This window comes from Manis javanica, chromosome 10 (assembly GCF_040802235.1).
Source record: "Manis javanica isolate MJ-LG chromosome 10, MJ_LKY, whole genome shotgun sequence".
NCBI lineage: Eukaryota > Metazoa > Chordata > Mammalia > Pholidota > Manidae > Manis > Manis javanica.
The window spans coordinates 91,081,255-91,096,607 of NC_133165.1; the positions used below are offsets into that span (position 1 = coordinate 91,081,255).

Genomic DNA, 15,353 nt, shown 5'->3' on the forward strand with positions numbered 1-15,353 from the left:
GATCACTGTCTAACCCCATACACAAAAGTAAATTCAAAATGGATCAAAGACCTGAATGTAAGTCATAAAACCATAAAACTCTTAGAAGACAACATAGACAAAAATCTCCTGAATATAACCATGAGCACCTTCTTCCTGAATGCATTTCCATGATCAAGGGAAACAAAAGCAAAATGAACACAAGGAACTACTCGAAACTAAAAAGCTTCTGTACAGCAAAGGACACCATCAACAGAACAAAAAGATATCCTACAGTATGGGGGAATATATTTATAAATGACATATCTGACAAGGGCTTATTTAATAACATCCAAAATATATAAAGAACTCACATGGCTCAACACCCAAAAAGCAAATAACCTGATTAAAAAATGGGTGGAGGAAATGAAGAGACAATTCTCCAAAGAAGAAATTCAGATGTACAACAGACACTTAAAAAGATGCTCCACATCACTAATCATCAGGGAAATGCAGATAAAAATCACAATGAAGTATCACCTTACACCAGTTAGGATGGCCAGCATTGCAAAGACTAAGAACAACAAATGCTGGCGAGGATGCAGAGAAAGGGGAACCCTCCTACACTGGTGGTGGGAATGTAAGCTAGTTCAACCATTGTGGAAAGCAATATGGAGGTTCCTCAAAAACCTAAAAATAGAAATACCATTTGACCCAGGAATTCCACTCCTAGGAATTTACCCAAAGAATACAAGTTCTCAGATTCAAAAAGATATATGAACCCCCCCTATGTTTATTGCAGTACTATTTACAATAGCCAAGATATGGAAGCAACCTAAGTGTCCTTCAATAGATGAATGGATAAAGAATAGGTGGTACATATACACAATAGAATACTATTAAGCCAAAAGAAAGAAACAAATCCTACCATTTGCAACAACATGGATGGAGCTGGAGGACATTATGCTCAGTGAAATAAGCCAGGTGAAGAAAGACAAGTGCCAAATGATTTCCCTCTTTTGTGGAGTATTACAATGAAGGAAAACTGAGGGAACAAAACAGCAGCAGACTCACAGACTCCAAGAAGGGACTAGCGGTTACCAAAGGGGAGGGGTGTGGGAGAACGGGTGGGGAGGGTGAAGGAAGGGGATTTCAGGGTATTGTTTAGTACACATGGTTTAGGGGTCTCAGGGAAGACAGTGTAGCACAGAGAAGTGTGGCATCTTACTATAGTGATTGACAGTGACTGCAATGGGGTATGTGTTGGGGACTTGATAATATGGGTGAATGTAGTAACCACATTGTTTTTCATGTGAAACAGTCAGAAGAATGTATATCAATAATACCTTAATAATAGTAAAAAAAGTATAGAACCAGCATTATGCTTGTTTATTTCAACAGTAACAATATAATTAATCCTACAATTAAATTCTTCTACCTAATGATTCTTATCTACATCCCAAGGTTTTTCAGATTTCTACATTCTCGTTAATGCTCTTCCTCTTGTTCCTCTTGGAATACATCCTTTTTCTCATCCCTGAACATCTAAAAAATCCAACTCATCTTTCATAAACCATATCACATACAAATTCTCCAGGAACTACTTTGGGACCCTCCCCACTGAAACTAATATTTCTATCTTGAATTCATAGTTTAGCTGTCCATATATTATGCCACTTTTATCTTTCACCTTTGAATTACAGTTACTTAAGCACATGCATTATATTTAATCCATACATCCTTTGAAGCCAAGATCCATGTCTGACTCATGCTGGGACCTAGTACGTTTTACTGAATGAGTGCTAAATAAGAAAAAAAGCATGGATTGAATAACCTCCCTTCGAGTTTTTGGGAGGCAAGCACACTTATTGATTCAGAAAAATTCAAGAGAGCTGTACAAGAGAGGATGATCATCTTGTCCAGTCAGGAAAATCAGATAAATAAACCCCGACAATGAATGGGCTGACTGTAATAATCTGGTCATGTGCTTCAGCTGAATGCAAAGTTTATTATTTAAGAGCTGCTTAAGTTTCTTGAGGGAGGGAATTGGGAGAAAGATTTACACAAAACATTTGGTTTATATATGAAGGTACAGTATAGTGTTTCTGTTTGTGTGGTAATCCATAGTACCTATATTCCTAGTGTCTAATTTTTGCCAAGTTTGTTTGTGACTTGGCTGATCCTGAAGTAGTCTAATATAGGTCCTTAGTAGGAATACATCTAGTTAGAATTGATTTGTTGCTATGGATAAAGTAAAGGTTCCTATGCCCAGGATTCTCACTGGGCTCTAGTCGGCTTGCTCACTACACACGTGTGGGCAATACGTTGCTACTGAATCTATATGAAGAGTTTCACCCAGTGTGCTGGGCAGCATGGTGGTACGGCTGCACAGCTGCAGGAGAGCAGAGACTGAAGTGGTGGCAGCTCTGACGACAGAGACTGAGATGGCTGCGGGGGCAGAGAGGCCCAGAGACAGAGACTGGCGTGCTGCATGCAGACTCGCTCTGAGTGGATGGGATTCTAGTGATTGACCTGCCACCATGGGAATAAAGTTGGGTATAAACCCTTTAACCCCAAGGACGTTCCACTATCATTCCTTGGTCTCATTGAATCCATAGTGAACTTGCCCGGGGCTGAAACCCATTGGCAAGACAGTTGCATATACCAAATTTAACACAGGCATAGTGATTATGATACAATGTACAATATGCTAATGTACATAAGGAATTAGTATGCAACTTCCAAGAGAAAAAAAAAGAGTACCTTTGGCTATGATGATCAAAGAAGGCTTAAATCATTCATTCATTTATTTAGTTAGTAGATAGTATTTGAGTGCCTATTTTTTAAGCCCTAGACTTCATGGAGTTTATGATCTAGTTAGGGAGATATACATTAATCAGTACAATCACCCAAATAACTAAAATCATATCTATGATAACAGTTAATGAGATAATTGATGTATAGTTGACATATTACCTAGACATACTAAGCAAATGTTTAAAAAATTTCATTAATTGTTTTACTATTCTAATAATTAGTGTTTACCTAAAAGAAATGGTGTTACACAAGGCATTTTCAGCAAGGAAATGGAAATGATTAGATGTGTTTTCTGATGCTTAATCTAGGATAACCTGTCAGAGAATCTGGGGTGGAAGGTTTCTAGAATTGGGAAATTTTTCCTCTCTTAAACCCATATTATACATGTCATAAATTAGGGCATCTATAGTGGGAAGAGAGAGGTAGAAACATACTGGAAATATATGGAGGTAGAATTGACATAGGATAACTAATTTGAAAAAGGGCAAGTGGATGCAGAGATTTGGAGCATGGGTGACCATGAGGGTGGTGGTGATGTGAGAGAACTCCAGGAACACAGCACTAGGAGCAGGTTCATAAGGGGCATAATGAGTTACATCTGGACTCATGAGTCTGAGAGGCAAAGATTAATCAATGTAACCAGGTGGAGCCTCTCAGAGAGTGGGTGGGGCTGGAGATTTACATCTGGGAGTGTGGTGCATAGAGTTGTAGTTAAAACTGCTGGGATATATTAAATTACCATTGAAGGACCATAGTAGAACAAAGAAAATTTAGGATTCTGCTAAATTTTGGGTTTGGAGGAGAAAAGGCCTGAGAAAGAGAAGGAAGTTCAGAAAGGCAAAAGAAAATGAATGTGCAGGGTTCATGCAGCCATGGGGGACAAGGGTTCTAGAGGACAGCAGTTTCAGAGTCCTAAGAAATCTTAATGTGAATGGTGGCTGAGTAGGGCTGCTGGATTTAGCCATAAGACATTACTGACGACCACCACAAGGACAATTTCAAAAAGTTGGGGGTGGCCAGATTTGCACACTTTAAGGAATACTCAGGAACTGAGGGCAGGTGAGCATGGCATGCTCTGGGGAGAAATTGGGTGGTAAAATTGAAGAGCAAGGGAATAAAATTATTTAGGCTAGTTAGTGGAGGTGAAAAAAATTTCCTTAGAATACAGGAGACATGAGCTAGGATCTACATTTGAGCTACATACATATGTTGCATGCTTTGGTTTATTATTTGGACAGCTTAGATGAAATACCCTGAAACGGTGAGTTAATGAGATTAAATTAGAATGGATGCATTCTAATTTGTACCAAACCTGGTGCTATTCCGATTTGTTGTAGAAAAATGATGTAATTCCATTTCTAAATTATCACAACAGGATGTGGAATGACAGACTGTACCTCTAGGGCTGGCACTTTCTACCTGCTAGAGATGGTACACCTTGTCCAGACAGATAACCCTCACACTAGACGCCTGGCAGTGGCAGTGAACAGGATAATAAAGAATTTGAAAGTTCATGGGCATGTTAGAATGTCAATCTAATCATACTACTATGAAAGGACCTACAGCTATGTGCATTTCCAATTCTGACTTAATGACACAAGAATTACTGATGGCCACTTCTAGTGGAGCTGTGATCAATGTTCTCTGAAGCTGGTAGTGTGATTACGTACGAGTGAAGGTATGTGTGTGATCATGTGTAACTTCTAGCTGTGGAGGGCTCCTAGATTGTAGGCATAATAAAATATTGGTTAGAAATATCCCTTACAATCCTTATCCTTACCTCACAAGATAGAGAATATTATTCTACTTTTATAAATGAGGAAACTAGCATTTTAGAAGTTAAGCACATTGTCCAAGGTCACATAGCTAACAGGAAATTTCAGTTGCAATAAAAACCCAGTTCTGCCTTTCATACTCTTTCCCCTTTGTGGGTGTATAAACAGGGGACAAACATAGGGATGAGACATATTTTATAAGGAATAGGAGGAAGCTATTATTGGAAATTGTGTCCTGAATTGCATTGAATTCATGAAGTGACCTAGTTTTTTTTTTTTTCCATCTTTTATGGAACTTGTTATTGCAGAAAGTTGGAGATGAAGGGACTTAGAGAGCCTCATTTCTGAAAACTCAACATCATCCAGACTGTTCATGGCTGAGGTGGGACAACAATCAGACCTCCTGTCCCAAATTCAGTCTACTCTGCTAGGACTACTTTAAAATACCTGAAGAAAAGTCAATATATGGATTTCTCAGTGCTTTGCTTCTTCTTTTTTTTTTTTTTTTTTAGGCTTCTTAGCACTCTGGGCAGAATCTCTTCGTAAAATTCAGGTGACTTGAACTTATGTGAATTTTGTTATGCTAAAAAGTTTCCTCAGTAGCATGCTGCCTATTATGTTTTGACTGATATTTCATTTTTCTTTTACAAGCTGAACAATATAAGGGCTCTAAGGTGTATGGTGTGAAACTAGTTAAAAAAGCATGGTGGCATGTCAAAGTGATTTGTATTGGCAGTTTAATTGGAAATGCTGCCATTAGCATAAAACATTCCACTCGGTGCGGGTTGTAGGTTCCTATTAAATAAGAAAGAGTGATCCTCTACACAGTCTCACCGCCGTATGAACAGTGACTGATACTGCAGCTTTTTATGCAGGGATGTTGTATTCAAGTAGCCCCAGTGGTGATGATCCTTTGGCTAGTTTATGTTCATCAAGAATGAAGTCTCAATGCTTCTTAAGAAGTTTTAGCTTCTTCCCACAACTGGCATTAGTCTGCTGTTATATAAGGCGCTGTTGCTCCTTTCATTGTGGCTCAACTTTAGAAATAGATGCTGCAGAGATAAAACACCACCTGGGATATTTCTCCCTTGAAGCAGGACAGTAATTGTAACAGGCTTGTTGCTTTTGTGGGTTTATTTTAAACATGCCTAAAAAAGTAGGGTTTGTAATTGTCCTTCAGATTACAAGCTGACATTCTGGAAAAAAAAAAAAAAGTAGCAGGGAATGCAGCACTTCTGTGTGGTGGCAGCTGATAATTACCATAGTGTGAGTGGGGATAGATATAACCCAGGCATTTTAAGAAACATGGCTGATTACAGTGCTTTAAGAGTAACTCAATTTGGGAATTTTGCTTTGTTAGGCAAATTGAACTGTCTTGTTTTACGGATCTCATCTCATTTCCTTCTTTTACTTTCCAACCGAGAAACACCTTTCTGTCTTCAATTTCAAGGCTGTTCCCAGGAAGAGCTATGCGCAAAACAAAAACAAAATGCGGAAATCTTTTAAAGGGAACAGGATGAAACTGTCTCTCACTAAGTGTGCTGCCTCTGGAAAGGTCCACTCGGTAATAGCATTCTGCATCATTAAGATATTTATACTTTTTTTTTTTAGAGAAAGTAAAGAAAGTGTTTTGTAGCTAATGCCAAAATAAGAAAATGTCATACTGGCTGGGCTGGGATGTGTGCACACCCAGAGAGCTTAGAAGGACCCATTCATCTAGCTGTATGAGAAGAAATGAGTGAAGCATGATTCTCCATAAAACAAAAAGATTTCAAACAATTATTTTCAACTATAGTTATTAGACATACACAATTTGCTTTTCACATTAATTGTAATTAAATTAACTTATTTAAGTTATAAATTTGGTTGCCCAGTTCTGACTGCTGGCACAAACACAAATGTGTATATAGTGTTTATGTGTGTGTGTATTGGGTATGTGTGTGTGTGTGAAAGAGACAGAGAAAAAGAATGGTGTCGGGACTAGAACATGTGACTAGGACACTGAGCCCCTGCAGCCTAAAAGTCAGTTGATGATTCGAATTCACAAGAAAAATGGCTGAAAATACTTGCAATCACGGACTAATGCAGGTTGTTTGGAGTCCAAGGCCCTCTTAAAGAAAGAGTACAAAATCATGAATATAAAAGTAGATCAATGGCCCTGGAAAGACCTCTGAGGGGCATTGAAGCTGGACTTCGTTAGTTTTGTGGTAAACCTATCACTACTTGGGAAATGGTTTAGTTCATACAAGCCTGAGGTGCAAACACCCACATTTCGTGATCCAGGGGTCCTTACAGGAGCTGCCTTTGCCTTTACAGATTATTTCTTCCAGCACCAGCCCTTCATCCCACCATGTCCACTGTCATTAATTTCTACTGTCTTTCCCCCCTAACTCATACAGATGTGGCCCTTCTTTACATCTCTATCACTGTTCCTCTAAGCCCACATTTCCTATAAATACTTCATATTGTCCTTCATATGTTGAAGCATTAACTCCCTACCTCTGAATGTGACTGTATCTGGAGACGGGGTTTTAAAAGGGGTGATTAAGTTAAAGATATTAGGGTGGGCCCTAACCTAATTTGACTGGTAAACTTGTACAAAGAGGAAATTTGGACACATAAAAGAGACACCAGGGATGCACATGTACAGAGAGATAATCATATGAAGAGGCAGCAAAAGGGTGACCCTCTGCAAGCAAAGAGGAGAAGCCTGAGGGGTAACCAACCCTGGTGGCACTTGGACTTCCAGCCTCCAGAGCTGCGAGAAAACACATTTCTGTGTGAGCCCCCACATCTGTTTTGTCATGGCAGCCCTAGCAAACTAACACGGTTAGCTAGCATTTATCAAATTAGCTGTCATTCACCAATAACTTTCTCACCTCGGTAAGCTTAATAACATAACAGAAGCTGAGTGCCTACAGGCACGTGAAAAATATTGACTGAATGAAAGAACAAATGCTTGCATGTGTGTGTACAATCAGGGTAGATTTCAACAGGGATTTGTGATGGAAAAGAAACACTCTTCCTTATTTTCTTCTCTAGGACAATGTCACCTTAGAGGAAAGATTGTACTGATGACATAGATTCATGTTTTAACATGTCTTACTGATGATCAAATATATACATTCATTGAACCCTTATACGGAGGAAGTAGGAGACGCCCAAAGTTCCCTAAATGTATCAAAGTGAGACAGGGACCATGGGCTTAGACAGAGTAGAGTGAGGGCTTCTGGAAAAAAACCAAAAGCAGGATAATCCATTGTGAGATTTCCTTTGGCCTACTGAGGGGGCCCAGCTTATTTTCCTAACTTTATCCAAGTGCTGCTTTTCTTCCTCCAGCCCTAAACAAATGATTTGTTGCAACTTGGGGAATGTAGCAAGCAAGCCCAAAACAACATAGTAAAAATAGGAAGGATTCCATCTTAAAACCCAATTCGTTAAAAGAAGTTTCTTAACAAACAGAGAATAACTCAGCCCACCTTGGGAGCAAAGCAGGCAGTCTTGAGTAATATGCTCCCAGACCAGGAAGCTGCTATCCCGGGAGGAAATCAGAGCAGTAAAGTTTCTTGTAAATAACCAGGAAGACTAATAAGAAACTTAATGTCTCTTCAAAGATAAACATTTTGGGACCACTTAGCAGGTGTGCATCCCGAACCCTCTCTCAACTGCCTATAAAACCCCTAGACAACACACCATCCAGGGGTTCTCTTGGCCCCTCCTGGCCTGAGCCAGGAGCTCTCTTCTCTTGCTTTCTCTCTAAATAGAAGCCTCTGCCTTGCTCTCCTGCCTTGACTGTTTGTGAAGTTCATTCTTCAGCTCTGTGAACAAGAACTCCAGCATCAAGAGCACTGAAATCATGACAGACATTTTTTTCCTGATGAAAGTAGTGTCCAAAAGGCACAAACTATAATTTTTACACAGTATTGTACACTGGGTTGGCTTTTTTTCCACAGACCTCATAGGCTGCTGTCTGAAATTGTGAAATTTCCTTGAGTTTAAGGACCTTAATTGTCGATCTTTCTGAAGAAGCCCTAAGAAAACTGGTTCACATAACCCACATCTCTTGGGACTAATCTGTTTTAGAAAACCAACTGATTAATTTATAATCAGTTATAAATTACTATCCCTGTGAGTATGACAATTCAAGAGAACTAATTATGGTCTCTGTGGTTCCTTGGTGAAAGCATATGAACAGCAAAGGGAAATAGTTGATCTTAAAGGAGTTTCATCTAACTACAAGTGCCTTCTGATGAATTGGTCTTCTATTTCCTGGGGATATTTCATTTGGATTTAGAAGACTGTTCATCCATTCATCTATCATAGTATTTGTATATTTTACAAACATTATTTACTGAGCCTTTACAACAGGCCAAACATTGAAATAAGTATTAGAAATACAATGGTGAACAATACCCATATTCTCTGTGTTTGCATGGAACTTTTATTTTAATTGTCATAGCTTACCTAGTAAATTGCATTAACTTTTCCCATTGATTAACAACATTTCTTTTTACTTTAGCTTGGAAGTGCTGCTCTTTATTTTCTGTAGTGCTTATTTCTGTAAATATTTATCAAAATAATGTATATACCTAATAAAACCCTTTTTGGAAGGATAGTTCGAGTTTTTCATGAGAAGTTAAGGCTTTCCAAATTCAAGGCTCCCACAGCCCATATTTTAAAGCCCTGGCATCATAATGCAAATCAAAGTGACAGAAAAATGAATGTGAAAAATATCTCTACATAATGTAAACACATTTATTTCACAGTTGGTCAAAGCATGACTTAATATTGAGATCTATGTATTTTCTGCCCTTGTGTTGTAAGGGGTCCACTGGGCTAATTCTCTAAAAGCAGAAAAAAATTTCTAATTCTTAGGGGTTTCTATGGATCAATATTTGATCTTATGCTTTCTTTCTCTGTTGATGCCAAATCAAGCAAAATTTTGACCTTCCTGGAGTTATGCATATACGTCAAAGACAACTGTGCCTCATGACTTCCACGCCTACCTCAAAACTTACTAAGATTAAACAGTCTGACCTTGATGAGCCATAGTCCTAGTTCTTGATGTTCACATACATATAAAATTATCATCTGGTTTATGATGCTAGAAGAAAAGAGAACAAAATGTCTAATTTCAAGGTACCTTATATTTTCTGGGTTGATTCTGTAGATTTTTATCCATGAAGTGACCTTGTAAAAGAACTGCCTCAGGTGGAACTGGATGAACGCAAAGATGTACAGAAGCAGCCCTTTATCTAAACACACCACGTTTCAGAAGCCGTGAGTCCTGTGAATTTGGTAGAGTGGGCTGAATATCACAGTAGCCTGAAGGATACAAAAACTAGACATCTGAAGAAACCTTCTTGGTTCAAGGATATACCTAACCTACTTTAAAATGATTCCCTTAAGGGGAGTATAAAGGAATTTCCTTCCTATCAGGAGGTCAGTGATTTCCTAGATAGATCTTCCCTTTGTCTTTTTGGGTGACTTCAAATGGGATATTGTGATGTTGCCTCTAAAGAGGAGCTTTTCCCTTTGGCTTGCAAATAAATTAGATATATCAAGCAATCCGACTCTCTGCTTTTAAGCCCTACATGTTTATAATTTCTTATTGGAGGCTGAATTAACATTTAAAAATGTCACTGTGATGCACATAAATACTATTGGCAAAGCTTTGATGGCTACTGATGATGCTATAAAAATACGCCTTCATTTTAAGACCTCTAGAGTGTTTGTACATCTGCATAGCTCTAGAGTTCCCTGCTTTGTGGGGGAAGAATGGATGGGGAAGATGAGATCATTACCTCCTTCAATCCTGGTTTAAATTTGTGAGAAGCCTGGTTACAAAGTGCTTTTCCTCACTGTAGGTCTGCTATATTCAGTTTTCTTACCCTCATAAGTTTATTGGACTCACAACTGCCCTGATAAAGGAATTTTAAAAATAATCACTGTTTAATTATATGTGGTGCAGTGTGTCTTTCTGCATACATTTATGGGGATAAACTTTTATTTTGGTTCTAAATCTTTGCATGCTGGTTAAGTATAGATGGAAGACACACACAAATAGAATCATTTCAGGGGCCTTTGGTCTCTCTATTTTGAAGGTTTTTAAATACTGTATGTGATTTTATTCTTCCTTCAGCACAATTAAGAACCACCTGAACAGTGACTTCATTGTGTTATTTTCTGAGGGTTCTTAGTGGTTTCAAAGGTTTTCACATCTCTGTGGAAGGAGATTAGACTCAAGAGAGCCTAGGCTTTGGCTCACTGCCATATGCTGAATTAGTTTAATACAATGTAAAAGAATGAGCTTCTTCTCAGGTACAGTTCTCTGTGAAACCACCTACAGAGGGACAGAAATTCATTCAGTATTTGGTCACACTTCAGCTCAACCTTAATCTGTCTCTTGAGAATGGGGAAGGGAGTGGGACTATTTGGTTTTAGTGTATTTATTTACTTCTATCTGCCTATATAAACAAAATTCAACACACTATGAGAGCATTTGAATACTAAACACAATTTTTTCCATTTGTTTATGTATTTTCCACCACTTCTAGCACTGGGAAATATCAGTTTAAAAAAACACAACAAAGGTCATTTCCTCAGAGTTTATATTCCAGGGAGAAAATTGGGAGTCTGACAGTTAACATTAGATGTAATAAAAAAATTAATGTAATGTGTATGTAATCCTATATCATTTGTAATATAGTATATGATTAATACAATGGGAAAAAAGGAGGGAAAGAAAAAAGTAGAAGTTGGTTAAGGGGATTAGAATGTTGGGGGGAGGTGGTTTGTAATTTTAAATAGGCTTTTCAGGTAGATTGTGGAGAGAAGGTGAAGTCTGAGCTTGAAGTAAGTGAGGAAGTGAGCAAAATAGGTATTTACAGAAAAAGAGGAAACAGAAAATAGAAAACTGTGAAGTTGCTTGGAGTGTCAAGCTCTATCCAGAAGGCTAGGGTGACTACAGCAGAAGGGACAAAGAGGAGGCGAGGGTCAGAACGCAGAGGCATTAGCGGAACATTTCCCATTTGCTTCTCTAGGTTCAGTATTTTCTCTTCTCCACCCTGTTTGGTGCCCTGCAAAGCAAACATGTGTGGCCTATATCAACAAGCTCCTTTGCCCACCAGTTTCCAGTGGGGTTTAGCCAATGTTAGTTACAGACAGGATATCCAGGGTCTGGAGAATAGTGAGGTCAAAAAATTTATTCCCCTGGCTTCCTCCTAGCTGGGTTTATTCCCCTGGCTTTCTCTTCACTAACTTTACCCTTTACCAAAGGCCACAGCTCCCTTCAGCAGCCTTCTCCAAGAAGCTGCTCCCCTTCATCTTGCTTAGCTGTATGCTCATTGATTAGAACCTCTTCACTCAACCCTCCCCCAGCTCCTGGCAACCACCATTCCACTCTTTGACTCTATGACTATTTTTAGATACTTCATATAACTGAAATCATGTAGAATCTGCTCTTTCTGTAACTTTGTTTCTGGCATATTTTATTAGCATAATGTTCACAAGCTCCATCTTTGTTGTTGCACATTATAGAATTTCTTTTTTTAAGGCCAAATAGTATTCCACTGCATGTATACACCACATTTTCTTTACTCATTCATCTGTCAATGGATATTTAGTTTGTTGTTCCCACTTCTTGGCAATTGTGAACACTGCTGTAATGAACAGGGGAGTGCTAATTCTTTTTTCCAACAAATATCTTTGAATGCCTACTGTATTTTTTTCTAGGCAAATGTTTCAAACTTAAGAAGAATGGGATCACAGTGGGTGAGGCAAATATTAATTAAATACATAACAAATTTCAGAGTACAAGAGCTGTGATGGAAAGATACAGGAGTGATGAGAGGCTGTAACAAGGAGACCTTACAAGAAGGCATTCCATGGGAGACTTCTCTGGCAATGCAATATTTGAATTTTATAATAAATAGAACTATGTTCTACCTATAGTAGTAATAGACACTTTCACCAAAAATAGAAGTTCCCTCATATTTGATAAAACCAGAATTCTTTTAATAATTCTTCTACTTGGCTTATTTGAACACAAATAGAGGCTATCTACTAGTTTGATCAAAGCAATTGAAGGAGAATATCATCTACTTCGTTATGAGCGGGTTGTGGACATGGGGTTATAGATGTGTGAATAATTAGTTATGCATGTGACTCATTTCCTCCAAGTAAATTGTGTGTTGGGCTCTGAAAGATGGGGACAGACTTCCCATATATTGAGTATAAACTGTCCCAGGAATTTAAGTGCATTTCCTCTTGTCTCTTTCCTCCAGGCCACATCTAACCTAGTCTGTCAGCACTACCATGAAAAATATATCCCTACTCTGACAGCCTCCCATTTCTGATTTAATTTAACCCACCACCATCTCAGAAGTAGGCTCGCATAACAGTCTTCTAACAGTCTTCCTGTTTTCACTCGGGTATCCGCATCATCAGTTCACACGGTGGCCAGAGTTAGGTTAGAACATTAATCAGAACATGTCACCACCACCCACCGACCACCAACTCTATTCGAAGCTCCCCAGTGGTTTCCCTTTGCTCTGCCAAGAAAACAGGAGTCCCACACACTGCAGACAAGGTCCTGTCCTTGGACGGCCCAGGGTGCTCCACTGCCCTCAGTCTCTCTCTGTGATTTGGGCTGTTGCTGTTTCTGGCGAACTCTAAGTGGGCTCCTGCCCTGGAGTCTTTGTACGTGCTGTGCTTCTGTTACGACACATGCTCTCCACATAGAAGATTACCTAACACACTTTTCCTTATTCAGGTTTTCCTTCCAATTCTCAGGAACCTTTACTGATCATCTGCTTCAAAATTCCAAGTTCTCCCCTCAGTCCTTCACTCTTGCTCTTAGACCCACTCCTTGTTCAACTTGATTTTTTTTCACAGCTCTTAACCTCCTTGGATGTAATGTGTATTTATTTGCATATTTTCCAGAATATGAGTTCCAGGAGAGCAGAGACATTTTTTCTTTTTTTTTCAGATCACTCCATAGTCTCAGAACCAAGCTTGGTGCCTGGTTCATAACAGTACTCTACAAACATTTCCAGAATAACTGATTGGTTGAATGATCTTACGCAAAACTCTTTGCCTGCGATGATCTTCAAAGGCAAGTACCAGAAGTCCAGAACCATTCCCTAGTTTGTGCCCCTTTTAGTGCCTCGAACATAGCATGTATTTCTTGAATAATAAATGAATATAGTTATGAACATTAAATTTTGCAAATTTCTGTTGAGATGCAACAATACAATTTTAAAGTAAGTGCATGGTCTTTGTGGTTAGACTAGGCTGTTTGAATTTTATATGTGCCACTTGCATTGTCAGATTGAGCAAATCACTTAACATCTCTGAGCCTGGGTTTCCTGACCTAAAAATTCAGGTTAATAATATAGCTAGCCTCATGGGGAGGGTTATGGTGAGGTTAAATAGGATGAGGACTGTATGAAGCACTGGGTCTGCACGTGTTATCAATAAAACAATCCTCCAGCTTGGGCTAACAGAGCTCCTCTGCCCCTTGGGTTTTCCTGTGGCAGAGCAGTTATTGCAGTCAGGGCTTTCTGTTTGTCTGCTCCTCTACTAGGTTTATGCCTTTGAAGGATGCGGACTTAATTTTAGCAGTCTTTAAATTCCCAGATCCAGCACACTGACTATCCTTAATGCATCTGTTTTGAATTCAGGAGGACTGAATTAGAAGTGACAACCTTTATTCCAGAAGAAAGGCACTATGGTATTGATCAGTGTCAATTTCAATGAGTCCTTAATAATTCTTGAAAAAGCACAGCCACTTACCTGGAGGCATATTTGCAAAAAGTTATTAGCAAAATCCATGCTGGGTCAGCTGTATACTTGGGGTCTCAGTTGAGGTGGTGCAGAAGAATGAGGAGAGGAGAGCAGCGCCTGAAGGAGGGGCGCCCTCGGTGCTGACCTTGTGCCCTTCCCCTGCCACTAGTGGCTTTTGCTGAAGCCGACTACCAAAGGCTGCTGTTGGATCTCTTTTATCAGTTGCCAGATCCAGCCAGTTGTGTCAGCTGAAGTAGTGGAAATTTCTATTTTACTTATAAATAGTTGAAGAGCCTGTCTTGATGAAACGTGAAACGAGCAAATATTTCATTTCTCCTGAGAGGGTGGATCGCGATTCAGTGAATGATACTGTCAGTTGTGTCAGGGCTGCTGTCCATGAGGCTGCACAGCTATAAGTTATTCATGGGAGGCTTAACCTTAGCAAATGTGCATTGTTCTCCTGGAAATGGCTCTCCAGCTGGAAGCCAAGCCATGTGGGGTCACTCTGAGAGAAGCAGAAATGGCCCTCACGTCCTTTTGGGTTGTTGTACTTTACAGTAAATATAAAAACGATGTGCTGGGCAATTCGAGGAAGCTCCGGGGAACTTTATGCTCTCCCTGGGGATGTTGCGGGGGTGCGTTCACTGTTGTTTTTCCAGGGGAAGCAGAGAAGATACTTATAGTGGTGATCATGTTTCTGTCCCGGCAGGATATCAGTTGTTAATGTGTATGTGTTGGGGGGAGGTTTCTACTTAATATTTTTGCTCATATATTCAGGTCTTTATTCTCTGGTGCCTATAATTAAAAGATCTGAGAGAAGGGAAATTTCTCAGGGACATTTAATTCTCTTATGTACAACTTCTATGATTTGAAGAGGGTATCATTTTACAGGATGAATGAGGGTTTGTAGAAAGAAGTTTTCTCCTTTTTTGTCTTTGACTTGGAGGAGCTCTGGAGACTTCATCGGATAGTGGGGAAGAGTATTGGCTTTGGAATCAGATAGCAGTTTAAATTCTA

At 39.2% G+C, this 15,353-nt stretch overlaps 1 long non-coding RNA gene across 1 annotated transcript in view; it reads left to right on the top strand.

The window, feature by feature from the left end:
• The window catches only part of LOC140843814 (uncharacterized), a 68,510-nt gene that overhangs the window by 42,452 nt on the left and 10,705 nt on the right, over positions 1-15,353 (top strand). The window contains exon 2 of the long non-coding RNA XR_012121771.1: positions 13,540-13,665. This is a non-coding gene — a long non-coding RNA (uncharacterized lncRNA). The remainder of the gene's footprint in view (positions 1-13,539; positions 13,666-15,353) is intronic.